General features: G+C 34.7%; 1 protein-coding gene across 5 annotated transcripts in view; it reads left to right on the top strand.

Annotated features, from left to right (window-relative positions):
• The window catches only part of IMMP2L (inner mitochondrial membrane peptidase subunit 2), a 474,976-nt gene that overhangs the window by 324,690 nt on the left and 137,014 nt on the right, over nucleotides 1-13,272 (top strand). The gene's annotated exons all lie outside the window — the stretch shown is intronic.

Genomic DNA, 13,272 nt, shown 5'->3' with positions numbered 1-13,272 from the left:
TTTTACTAATAAATTCCCAAGCATCTCAGTTTGAGAAAGAAATTCTGATATTTCTGTTGAAGCAAAAGGCTGAAATAATAAATGCTAAGAAAAGATTTTAATGTTCAAAAACTATGGTTATCTTAAGCTAAGAATAGCTATTAGTTTAAAGAAAATGTAGGAATAGCATATGTTACCAAGTCAAAACCTATGTCTGAGTAAACCTATATCCTAAATAAAGTACTCATTCCTTGATATCGTTGATATTACTGCTGACATTGTAAGTGGTAAGACTGATATTCATAATTCAGTATTCCTCATTAAATTGTGTAGCAATGTCAGAAAAAAATTGCAATAGAAAATAATTTCAAGTGTTACTTTTCAATATTCTATATTATGAACATTATTTATCTGTATTTTTGAAATGCAATGGAATTTTTGATAATATGAAAGGTGTTTAATAACATTAAATGTTCAAATTATAGGAAATTAATTATGCTGTACATTCAAATGCCTTAAAACTCTGAACTATTTGTTAACTTCTGTGGGTGTTCTTGGCCAAGTGGACAAAGGTGTTGGAGCATAATAGCTGTGAGAGTGTGTGAAGAATACTGACAAGCCTTTAGGTTAGTATATCACATGTGGGTATAGAAGACTGACTGATGATTCTCATTTGCCTTTGTAAAAACAGGTTAGGTTAATTTATTGTTAGAAACATTAATGCCAGTAATTCAAATGTACTTTTTTTTTTCTTTTTTTTTTTCTTTTTCTATTTGATCACATGGAAATTGTCTCAGCGTCTTTTGCTTAATCTGTAGAAACTTGTTTTTAGACAAAGCATACGTTACTGGGCCATTACAACTTCTAAGTTTATTTTTCATGCCATTGTCCCTTAATTGAGTGTATGTGTAGACAATGTAAATAATACTTTTTGTAGGACTAGCTAAAGCAAAAGCTTAGATAATAAAACAACAAACTGGCAAAATTTTTCAAAAATAAATATTATTTTTGTTGTGAAACCACAAGCAGGCATCTGACTAGGATATTTCTTATTAAAACCGATGACTGGTTATGCTAAGAAACAAACTTTTTGACTAGGATTTTGATAAGATTTTGATAGGATTTTGACTCCTATTTGATATATCTGAAGACAGTCTTTAATACAAACCCCAAAGTATTGCTGTTAATGATGAAGATTTTATGTCTATATATTATATACATTAAATTAATCCAGATCAACATAAAAATGATTCTCTTAATAAAATTGAGAGTTTCTGAATGTGTGCAGAGAAGTGTGCAAAGTAGACCTGAAGGTATTAAAATAAGACTCTTATCTATTGTTCTGACTCCTTTTTAGTATGGGTGAAAAGTGATGCGGAACTGATATATGCTGCTAGAAGAACATTTGAAAATCCTTGCTCCTAATGTCTGAGGTGGAATATATATGCCTGTACACTAAACAAACAAACAAACAACACAAATCAACATGTAGTTAGGCCTCTTGCTGCTCCAGTGATCAATCAGAATTTCTTCTTGCCAAGAAAACATCCTCTCTCACTGCAGAGCGGTTATTTCATTTCCCACGTACAGAAAAGTGAGAATCATGAATCACATATAGTGGGGTTCATGTACTTATGAAGCTACTTGCAGGTATAGCAGTTTTGCAGAGAGGTGGTGGTTATATAAAGAATTGTGCCATGTTGGACATTTTATGTGGAAGGTCAGTGAAATGTATGAAGTCTGTCTGTTCCTCTGCAAATTTTGATTGATGTCAACTGACAGATTTAATAAATGCATGCTTTCAGTGGTGAGACACTTTCTTCATTGTGAAGAAAGCTATGCAAATAATTGTGAGTTGGAAGGTATTTTCATGTAGTGCTCCACTAGATGGGTGATAGATGATATGGTCTGTGGGTCTGTAGTTATGCTATCATAGGTGAATGAATCTATGTATTTAATCTCTTTGGTGCCTGGTATGGGATAATTTGTTACAAGAATACTGTGTTGTCTTATTAATTAAAATAAGTTAGTTTTCATTTACTATCTGTTAGTAACTGAAAGTAATGAGAGACCATATAGATAGAGCCATTATTATCAAAGGGCAGGTTCCATGTACTTTGTACTTGTGTTCAGGAGTTTTAAGTCCACAGTAGAAAAATTCTTTTCAGTCCTTCATTTCTAAAAGGATTAAATAAGAGGAAAAAAAAATAGCTACCTTTTGAAAATAAAAATGGCTACATTCTAGTTTTTGAAAATATATATAGGTGAGACATCTATAGTGGGTCCATTTTGACCTTTCATTTTGCATTATTCAGGTAGTCAGAAATTATGAACAACATACTACTTCACTTTTTGAAATATGCTTTGATGGTGGAAAAATGGTACAAACTTGCTGAATAAAAATCCTGGAATTTCAGTTCTCTGATATTGTTTCTAATCTAGCTGAAAGTCCAGATGAAATGAGTTGTGTCATGTAAATCCCTAGAAGATTGTAATACACTTCACAAATGTATAACTCATAATTTAATTTGGATAATGTAACTTCCTCCTGAAAGGAATTTAAAGAATAGAAAATCACCATTTAGCCCTTGAGATGTCAGCTTGTATATAGATAATATACAGTGTAGATCCCATAAATCAGGTTTTGTTTTGTCTTCCTTGGATTCACAAGAGAATTAGCTTTAAGTAGGAAATCATTACAATGATTCCTGAAAACTATTAAATTATAATTCTTCCAAGGTAGGACTTCTTTTAAAAGTCAATATAATTTAATTTGTTAAAAATAAATGTTGGTATTATAAAACACTTTATATAATTTTGAAATTAAACATATTAAAAGACATTTATCTTATATGCACTAATGCAAATTCAAAAATAGTAATCTATCACAGATGGCTGAGTCATGGTGTGTTTCAGTAACACAAATAAATGAAGGTTTACAAGAAGGAAAGCAATATTAAAATTTGGATTAAATGAGTAACATGTAAAATTAAGTCCATTCAGCAACTTGCTGAACTAATTTTTCTTCTGTCTATCACAGTTGCCCAGGTCTGCAAGAGCTTGGTGCGCTAATTCTCATTCTTACGTGTCATTGTTTGTTTCTTAACACCATAGCTGATTTAGGAATTACTGGTGAGCCAGTAGAAAATGTGATTTTAAAAACTTTTGTCCAAGGATATTGTTAAGCTATGAGGAGACAATGTTTTAGTACTGAATGGTTCAGCAAAACAATGTTGCATTTAAGTGTGGCATCTTGCAAAACTGCTCTGAAGAAGTGAATAAGGAGATATTTACTTCCTTTTTCTCACATTATGACAGTGCAGAAATATATCATTGTATTCCTGTTCTGTAGTTCTAAAACAAGCATCAGTAACTTTTCTAATTTTACTGTGAGGTGCATCATTAAATTGCAGAAACCATTGCCACAGAATATTGGGAAAGAAAAAAAATATATAAATAAGTTTGAAATAGGAGTAGAAATTTCATAGGAATAAAGCCCATCTACAGCTATTAAATGCAGTGATCACAGTATAAATTCATGTACTCCTGTTGTCATGCAGAATGTTATATTTCTTCCAGGCAAAGATCCCATACTGCATTAAGATATGACCAAAACCTGGTTATTCTGTCCACTTGTTGGAGTACCCTTTCAGATTCAAGCAAACCCCTTGCCCTATCACTATATGCTGTTGTAAAAAATCCTTCTCCAGCTTTCTTGTAGGTCCCTTTAAGGTACTGGAAGGCTGCTGTAAGATCTGTCCCAAGTATTCTCTTCTCAAGACTGAACAATTCAAACTCCCTCAGCCTGTCTTCATAGAAGAGGCACTCCAGCTCTGTGATCATCTTTGTGGCCCTCCGCTGGACTTCTTATGTTGTGGGCCCCGGAACTGAATTCAGTACTGCAGGTGTAAGAGAGCAGAGTAGAGAGGGAGAATCACCTCCCTTGACCTTATGGCCACACTTCTTTTGATGAAGCCCAGGATATGGTTGGCTTTCTGGGTTGCAAGCATGCTTCGCCAATTCACGTTGAGTTTCTTATCAACAAACAGCCCAGGTCCTTCTCCTCAGAGTTGCTCTCAATCCATTCTCCATCCATCCTGAATTTGTGCTTGGTGTTGCCCCAACTGAGATGCAGGACCTTGCAACCTGGCTTCAATGAACTTCATGAGGTCCATCTCTCAAGCCTCTCCAGGTCCCTCTGGATGGCATCCCTTCCCTCCAGTGTGTTGACTGCACCACACAGCTTGGTGTTATTGGCAAACTTGCTGAGGGTGCACTCAGTCCCACTGTCCATGTCACTGACAAAGATGTTAAACAGGACCAGTCCGAATACACTGAGGAATACCACTTGTCGAATGTCTCCACTTGGACATAGACCACAGCTCTTTTGAGTGTGACCATCCAGCCAATTCCTTACCCACCAAGTAGTTCATCTGTCAAATCCATGTCTCTCCAATTTAGAGGGAAGGTTGTCATGCAGAAAAGTGTCAAATGCTTTGCAGAAGTCCAGGTAGCTGATGTCAGTTCTTCTTCCCTTATCAACCACTGCTGTAAGGCCACAGAAGGCCACCAAATTTGTCAGACGCAATTTGCCCTTATTGAGACCATGTTGACTGTCACCTTTAATAGACTAGCAATCACAGCTGATAATGATATACAGGCTTTATTTATGGCTATTCCCTTCCTCCTCAAAGTCCATTGTCTCTGTTGGGCTTGTCAGCACAGAATGTGGGGATCCACATTGACAAGGGTGCTGATGGGATCAACAGAAATGAGAGCAGTCAACTCAACAGGTTCACAGCACTGTCCTTGGAGACTACAAATTTTGGAACATCTTTCCTTTGGAGTGAGTAATAGTAGTCTTCATATTGTTCTGTCTTTGCAGTTCATGTATCTAAAGGAAGTAGTAACAGTCAAGCTTCTCTTTAGATGAAAAGCTCTTAGACATCCAAAATGTTTTTATTATGTGTCTGTATGCACGGAATGCATATCTCGCGGTATCTATGCAGTTTATTTTGCACTACTTATAGTTAGATACTGATGGGACTCTTTTAAGTCAATGAAAGCTCTTGTTATTTTCCAGCAATACTGCTCTGTCATGACTCTTCAGCATTGAGTGTATCCTTGCAAATCTCTTAAATAGAGTTTCCATTGATTTTGATTCTGTTTCCATATGCAAAGTCCTTGCATGACTGGACCTCATTTCTTTAAATGCAATTGATGAGAATGAATATTGTTACAGTGTCTTCAAGTTATAAAGGCAATGCAGCAAAACTGGAATGAAGATTTCCTATATCCATATTGAATTTCTGAGGTTCTGTAGATCTTTAGCCCCAATAATGTAGTTCAGCAAAGCTACATTTCTAAAATTTGGCATTATTCAGAACCACTACAAAATAGGGAGAGACGTTTTTGCTTTGCATTAGATTTTTGTTTGTCTAATATTTAGGGAAGATCCATGAAGAGAAAAAAGGTTAAGAACAGAAAGTTGAATTTCAGGAAGAAATATATAAACACACTGTCTTTTGTCTTCAGAGAAAAGAGTTATATGTTTTTTCAAAAATGCATTAAATAAAGAGAAAAAAAAGAAAAAAGAAAATGCCAAAAATAATAATTTGCAGTTTTCTGGACTGTCTGTTAACCCTTCATCTCCTCCCCCCAGCCATGGTATAAAGGTGATTATTAATATTATATTAATATTTACTCATTGTTCCATGTACTTAGGTCTTCATTCCTTAAATTATATCCATAATATTTATAATCAAGGTGGTGGAGTCACCTTCCCTGGGGGTGTTTAAGGAAAGGTAGGATGTGGTACTTAGGGACATGGTTTAGTTGATAATAATGGTGTTAGGGAGAAGATTGGACTGGATGATCTTGGAGGTCTTTTCCAACCTTAATGATTCTATGATTCTATCTATAAAATAATATCTGTAACATTTTAAACATATTTTCCTCTTCAGAGTACAGACAGAAGCAGTAAGATTGCTAAAAGGTTGTGTTTATCATCAGTGCCATTTATTTCATATTTCTGTTGGTTGTATTTGTTTAAACTGAGTGAAGGCAAGGGAGTTTCCATGTAGATGCTTTGTGATCTCTGGAACTCTTACATTCAAGGGAAGGAGGCAGTATAATATGATTCTCCAAGACTGTACAGAATTTGAAGGATTGGTTTATAGAAAACAAAACAAAACAGAAACAACATATCCTATTACCTCTGAAGTGAGGCCATTTGATTTGGGCAACACTGAGACAATAAAAGAAATACCATCAACACTAGTTTTCACAGCTACTATTCAGACTAAAATCAAAAGTACTAAAAAGTTGTAATAAAATATAATAAAGTAAATAAGATACAATAAAATGTAAATAAAATGTGCAATTGTGATGAAATAAGTAGTCAGCAACTCTCTGTTAGTGTGCATCTGAAGCAAGACACAAATGACAGCTGAATCTACAGGAGGGAGAAAGTTTTTTTTAATGGTTTCTCCTCCCTCTGCTCCCCCCCCTCCTTTTTGGGGGGAGTTTAATTAGGGAAGCAGCACTCTAAAATGCAAAAATCAGCATCTCTTTTAAGATGGCATAGCTGTGAACACCACGTGTAACGAGTCTCAGTAGCGTTCAAAGACTATTTTAATCTGCCATAGTAATAAACAGTGGGAAAGTTTTTTAAATGCTCTGTAGACAACTTAGAGTAACACTTGTCTTTGCTTTCAGTAAATCCCTGTAGTTATGCAGCCTATGGTTATTGTGAAATATACTCCAGCATATGCATGAAATGTTTCTTCTGGCACTTATTGCCAGCATTAGCTGTAGCTGTGTGAAGTACCATTCTATCTTGCACTAATATATATTACACGTATATTATATTAATAAGAGAAAAGAGACAAACAAGCACTTTATGTCTTTATCATTGAAAACTACAAGGATGGAGAACAGAAATATTGGAGAGGAGCTGGAAAAAGTGCCTTTTAAATAGCTAAGTCTATCTGGAAAGTGCTTGCATCAGCGCCTGAGAACATGAAGCTTCAGCTGGTTCATTCCACCACTGGTCAGTTGTGAAGTTCCCTGCAGTGTAAATATTCAGCAGAGTTATGTCACCAATTTACTTCTCCTATCAGGCTTCCATTTGCTGGACACTGAGCAGAAACCAGTGTAAGAAAGGGTACTATTAGGCAGTACTAAATACTATTAGGCAGGTCTTTATTTTCTAGGAAATTATCTTTTAGAATGCTGAGGCATTTTGAAGGGTTTTAAATGCAAGCATTCTGAATAGGGCTGTGACAGGAGCACAAATACTATTTTAAGAAAAGTACCATTGTGTCATAGACAGACAAGAGACAATAGACACATAGTACATAGCCTTCCAACGTCCAGTTTGGGACAGGAAATACATCAATAACCTGGAGTGAGTTCAGCAGAAGGAACCCAAGCTGGCTAGGGGCTGGAGCACTTGCCCTGTAAAGAGAAGATGAGACAGCAAGACATCATGGAGGCGAGGAGGCTTTGGGGTCACATAACATCAACACCCCAGTATTTATGGGGAGATTTGCAAGAAGATGGAATCAGGCTCTTCATAGTGACAGGAGGACTAGACTGTAGGCATAACTTGAAATAAAGAGAGATTCAGACCAGACAGAAGAAACTTTTTCCCCGTGAAGGTGGCCAGGCAGTGGGACAGTTGCCAGAGAATTTGTGGTCTCCATCACTGATGTTTAAGATCCATCTGGATAAAGCCCTGCTCTGAACCATCTGGTCTGACCTTATAGCCAACCCTAGTTTGGGTGGGACATCAGACTAGGGACCTCCTCAGGGCCCTTCCAACACGAACTATCCTACGATTTTATGACATCCAATACTAATTTTTAAATGTCTTATGTCACATTGAGAGGAACAATATATTTGTTATATGTTCTCTTATTTAAGAGAGGATGTATTTTGTAGGTTTTTTTTTTTCCTTTAAAGAAATACATTTGATTTCTGTTTCACTGAAAGTTGATGTGCTGCCAAGATATCGGATTGTTAGAAAACACAAGTGTAATCATCTTAATGGGAAGCTCAATAGGTTGTCTTTATGAAGATTTTAAAAAAACTGAGCAGCAAGTGATTAAAATGCAGTAACATTTTAAAACATTTCATAGTTAATAAAATGCTTTCACATATTTTAATTCCAGCAAATTATTTTCTTTCTTTCTAAACTATGGGTACAAATGCCATTGGCCATCTGAAATCTGGCACTGGAATCCATACTTGGGCATCAGAATAAAGGGTATTTAAGAAAAATAGTTTTTATCCCAAGCAGTTTAGGACTTCATCTTCTCAACTTATAGATGTTTGCTTAGTAGTTCCTGGACCAATGTTAAAATCAAGGATAGTGTTGTGTTTGCAAATTGAAGGAAAATATGCTGAAACAAAAATGTCAACTCTGAATAACAAATAAATCTTACTGTTTATTATTTCATTTTACAGCAGTGCAAAAGCCTTCTTTCTATCTTATGTAAATATATTTAGGGTGGTTAACTCAACCAGTGACATGGTGAAAGAGTTGTATCCATTTACCAATAATGGCTAGAACACTGTCCTGTGAAGTAGACTAGATATGGGGTTGTTTCATTACCTGTATGGTTAATGACTTTTTTTCTTTCTTGACGAAATTCCATTGCTGCCTTTGGAGTAGAAATTAAGCAGACTTTCTGTTCTTTTCAAATCAATTAATGGTCAGGTAACTGCAAGTGACTGCTTTGGTGGTTTTAAAAGGTATTACTTTTCTTGTCTCCCATTTCTACATGCACACACACTTCCCTGCCTTCTTCACTTCCACACAGCTGGAGATACTGCATCCTGAAGTGGTTCATATGAACTACTGACCAAATGCATGATACTACTCCAGTTTAATGAAGAAGATTAATTTCAATTTTTACTAGTGTAAGGAAACACCAGCAGTTGTAACACTTTTGATTGTGTGTGTGTATATATATATATATATATATATATACACTTTTGGAACTGCTGAAGGCAACTCAAGTGAAAAAAGTATACTTGACATTGTAATAAGCTAACAGGGATGACATGTCTGCCTACCAATGCTAGCTGAAGCACAGTAACTTCTTTAAAAGCACTGACACCCCCAGTTGTGACCATATGAGCATACTCTCATAGGATCAATCTCAGTTGGTGTGAACCATCCTCGCTTTCTTAATGTTAAGAAACAGACCAATTTAGTCTAAATTAAAATCTGGTTAAAATGTATTTTATGCAGTATTTTTCTTATCTTACATGGTCTTTCCTAGGATGAGAACATATATAAAGAGTACGAAAAAGTCACCTCTTCAAAGATTTATACTTGTTTGATACGCTTCATATTTTTCAATTGAGTGAATTAATCACAAAATTATACAAAATATGAACTGATGATACTTTCTTTCTCTCTCTATCTCTCAAATTTAGAGTAAAGTTTAGTGTAAAGTTTCACATTTGTTTGCTTCTTTTCCTCATTTAGAGCCTGACAATGTTCTTTAGTGCCAATTTGTGTTTTACAGTACTGTTTGTCAGCCATGAACAATGATTGCCCTTGTAATTTGAAAATTTTGAAATTATTGTGGTTGTCATTATGTAAAGCTTACAAATATATATTGGCAGAAATATTAATTGTAAATTGTTCATTTGAAAAGATTGCCACCGTAATGTTGTGCTGCAAACTGATCTTGAAATGAGGGTCTGACTAGGTTACAATAGCAGAACTAATAAGGTTTTGAATTTGATCACCCCAGTGGTTACGAGATTCAAATGAGAATAGGAGGGAAAATGACTATTATCTTTTTTCATGATTATAGAACTCACTATTGTTGACATTCTACTTCTGTGAAGTAAATCGTGTGATAAAACTGTAGAGTATTTTGGGTATAATGGGTAGCAAGTCATTAAGCAGGGTCTCCAGCGTCTGCGATTAGGGGAGACAAAAATATTTTCTGCTTTATTGTTGTTAGTTGGCAGTGATTGAACAAATGATTTCTGCTCACTGACCATTATGCCACAAGCTTTTTAATATTCAGCCATTATGATATATCATGTATTTCTATAGCTTCAGGTGTATCTCAGGTCATATTTCTAATGAATAGGTTTCATTTTTGTACATATAGCAAAAATAAATTACCATTTAATATTTTATTATAGCATGAAGGGGAGCAAGTGATACATACTGAAAAAGATTGTGATACAGGTTGCTATAATTGAAAACCAAAGCATAGTGCCATACTAGTAGATGTAGGAGTCTAATAAGTGATGGACCTCCAAAAGAGATAGAACAGAATAATGGATGAGAAAATCAAAAAGCAGATTAGAAACTGGTACATACCTTTAATGTATTTCAGGGCACTGATTTGGTGACTGGCTAAATTAATCACAGTTCTACTACTAGTGTAACTTTCTGTGCAAAAAGACCAAAATTGTCTACATGCAACATAATGGAAATGGATGGTATCTAATTAAAAGTAGTAGAATCATGTGTGATTCAGAAATATTCTGTAGTATGTCTTGTCATATTTCCAATGTAGTATATGTAGATATGATCATATTTAAAAGAAGTATTTAGATTTCTAGTAATAAAAGTCATTCTACTGTTTCTAAAGCTTATGCAGTAGTTAAAACTTTAATTAAACAGATTTGCAAGAATGGGAAATAGAGACTAAGTTCATAAACCAGACAGATATGCTTTGTAAATGAAAAAGAAAGCTAATTAAGCCAAGCATAGCAGCATAATATTAATTTTTAAAAACACTTCAAGCATATTTGTAGTAAATATTTCCTAATGAGTTATTCTACAGTTTAAGTTCAGCATTTATGCTACCAACACTCCATAGTCAGGTATAAAAATTGTATCCTTAGGCATTATGCTAATGTTTATTTCAGTACAAGTCAGGCTCTTTGAGCCCTATTTATGAAAACAAAACAGCAAAAATGACATATGGAATTTTTAGGTACCAGGATATTTTTCTTTCCTGTAAAATGGATTTGCCTAATGTTAATTGTAATTTCTTTTCAAAGAGACAGAGATTAATATGGAGGACATGATTGTCTTTGTTAAGAGCTCTCTCACATGGGATAGAAGAGGGCTAAGTTATGTAATAATTATGGAAGACAATTAATAACTGCTGCATTTTCTTCTATATCAAGAGAATATTCCACTACATGTTTTTACATTGTGAGATTTAGATAGTTAAGTTGATAGCACTATCTAGTGTCTGGATACGGTGTTTGTTTATGCTTCTGTGTTTCCTTAAACTACTTGAAAAAAAAAATTAAACATTTTGAAGTGCAAGTACTTGAGAGAGGTGATAAACCTGCTGGGCTACTGTTTCTTTGGCTGAGTTGCTGTATTTCTTTAAAGAAAGCCTTCATTTCATGACAGATTACCAAGGGATCCCCAAGGGATCCCTTATTCTTTTCTTCTTCGGGTGGGAAATATTGATGATGTTTGAAAAGGTTCAGATAGATTAGCTTCAGATATGTTCTTTTGGGATCTCTATTAAATAGAATCTGAGAATTTGGGTCAATTTTTGAAGTAATATCAAATGCCTAAGGACCGTTTCCCTCTGTAACCTCAAATACTCTCTCTCTCTTTTTTTTTTTTTGTCTCTACAGAATAGTTGCTATTGAATTTTTAATAATTATTTTCCTTCTGTCTCATCCACTTAGACTTAAGTTGTTTTATTGTTATAATTAGTAACACCCTTAATCTTTTCTCAGTCATTCATGCTTGACATTATTCAAACTTGGGCAAAAGTAACATGTATAGTGTATATATATAATTATTAAAGTCCATATTATTGCCTTTGTTGCATGAGGGCTGAGAAGGTATTTCTGAGCCATTTAAATAATAATCATCTACAAGTGTTATCTACTGAGCTCTATGTATTCCTGAGTTTAAATTTGTAATCCAAAAGCTACAAAGTAAGAGGTGAAAAAGGGAAAGGAGAAGAAAGGGTAACTTAAACATCATTCACAATGCATACCCTTGAGAAAACCAACATCAGAGACATATCAATGTCTTGAAATTTGAAGGTACAAGGCCACGAGGACAAAAGCCTTTGGGTGTACAAGGTAAAAATATTGCCCCAGCAGCCATGGGGTATGTCAGTGAATGACTTACAAAGTCAAAGGTGCAACAAGTAAAAAGCTACAGGGCTGTAAATGGAAAGACTCTAATTTTGCAAACCTTAAAATACATGGCAACATCTGTACCCTTCACTTCTCTGTGAATATAATGTGAATAATAATAACAATGTAAATTTTCTCTGTGAGTGATAATGTGAATTTTTGTGATAATGATGGTGAGAAAGAAAATCCAAGATCATTTCATAGGAAATTTGAGACAGTATTTTATATGAAGACTAAAATTCTGCATGAACAGAACTAACCATTTACAGTACAAATACCTGCATCAACAGTTAATCATATATTGTTGTGTAATGTGGTACAACTCATTCCATAACCTCTCTTTTAATTTTAATGAACATTTTAGGAAATTATGTTTTGATACCTACCCCATTTCCCCACCCCCAAGTATCCTCTATACATCTTTGTACTGGTGTTAAAAACAGCCTGTAAAACCCAGCATTATGTCCTGCTCCTCTGACATCTATAACAGATTTTGAGGAGTATTTTAGAATTTTTTACAGATTAGTGTAAACTGCCCTTCATACACAAACATGTGATGATCATTTTGAACCTGCCATGATAAGTTGGATGTCTGTTCTTTAGACCGCACTTTAAATTTACCAGAGTTTAAGAAGTTTCTGGCAAGTTTCATCTTTTAGTTGTTTAATCCTTTTCTGCTGTATTCAACTGTTAGATGCTGACTTATTGCCAGGACAAGGACAAGAGGTTAGCATATGTTGCTGAAGGATTTTTGTTGTTGTTGTTTTGTTTTGTTTTCTTCTCTTATTGGTGGCTACTTTAGGGCTTGAAATCAAATGTTTCCTGCTATGAGCACTTTCCATGTATATTCAGTGCTGAAAGAAAACCATATAATTCAAAGTTGATTTTTTTTTAATCCAAGGTCTTCTGTAATAAACAACTGAGGACTAAGTGACTGAACAAAAATCTCTTCCTGAACAATTTTAATTTTTGAATGAAAAGAGTAGATTTTACAGGTTTTATAGGTGTGATTCATTTGCTTAAATATACCTGTCTAGAGACATTTTAGATGTCCTACTTATCATGTCTGGTCTTACGAGCTGCTGTTTCAGAAAGTCTCTTGAACATTGTGTTATAGCTGCCCTGTCAATGAGGATG

This window comes from Anas acuta, chromosome 1, assembly GCF_963932015.1.
Source record: "Anas acuta chromosome 1, bAnaAcu1.1, whole genome shotgun sequence".
Lineage (NCBI taxonomy): Eukaryota > Metazoa > Chordata > Aves > Anseriformes > Anatidae > Anas > Anas acuta.
Note: the sequence above shows the minus strand (reverse complement) of the source record. Positions and strands in the feature narration are given on the sequence as shown.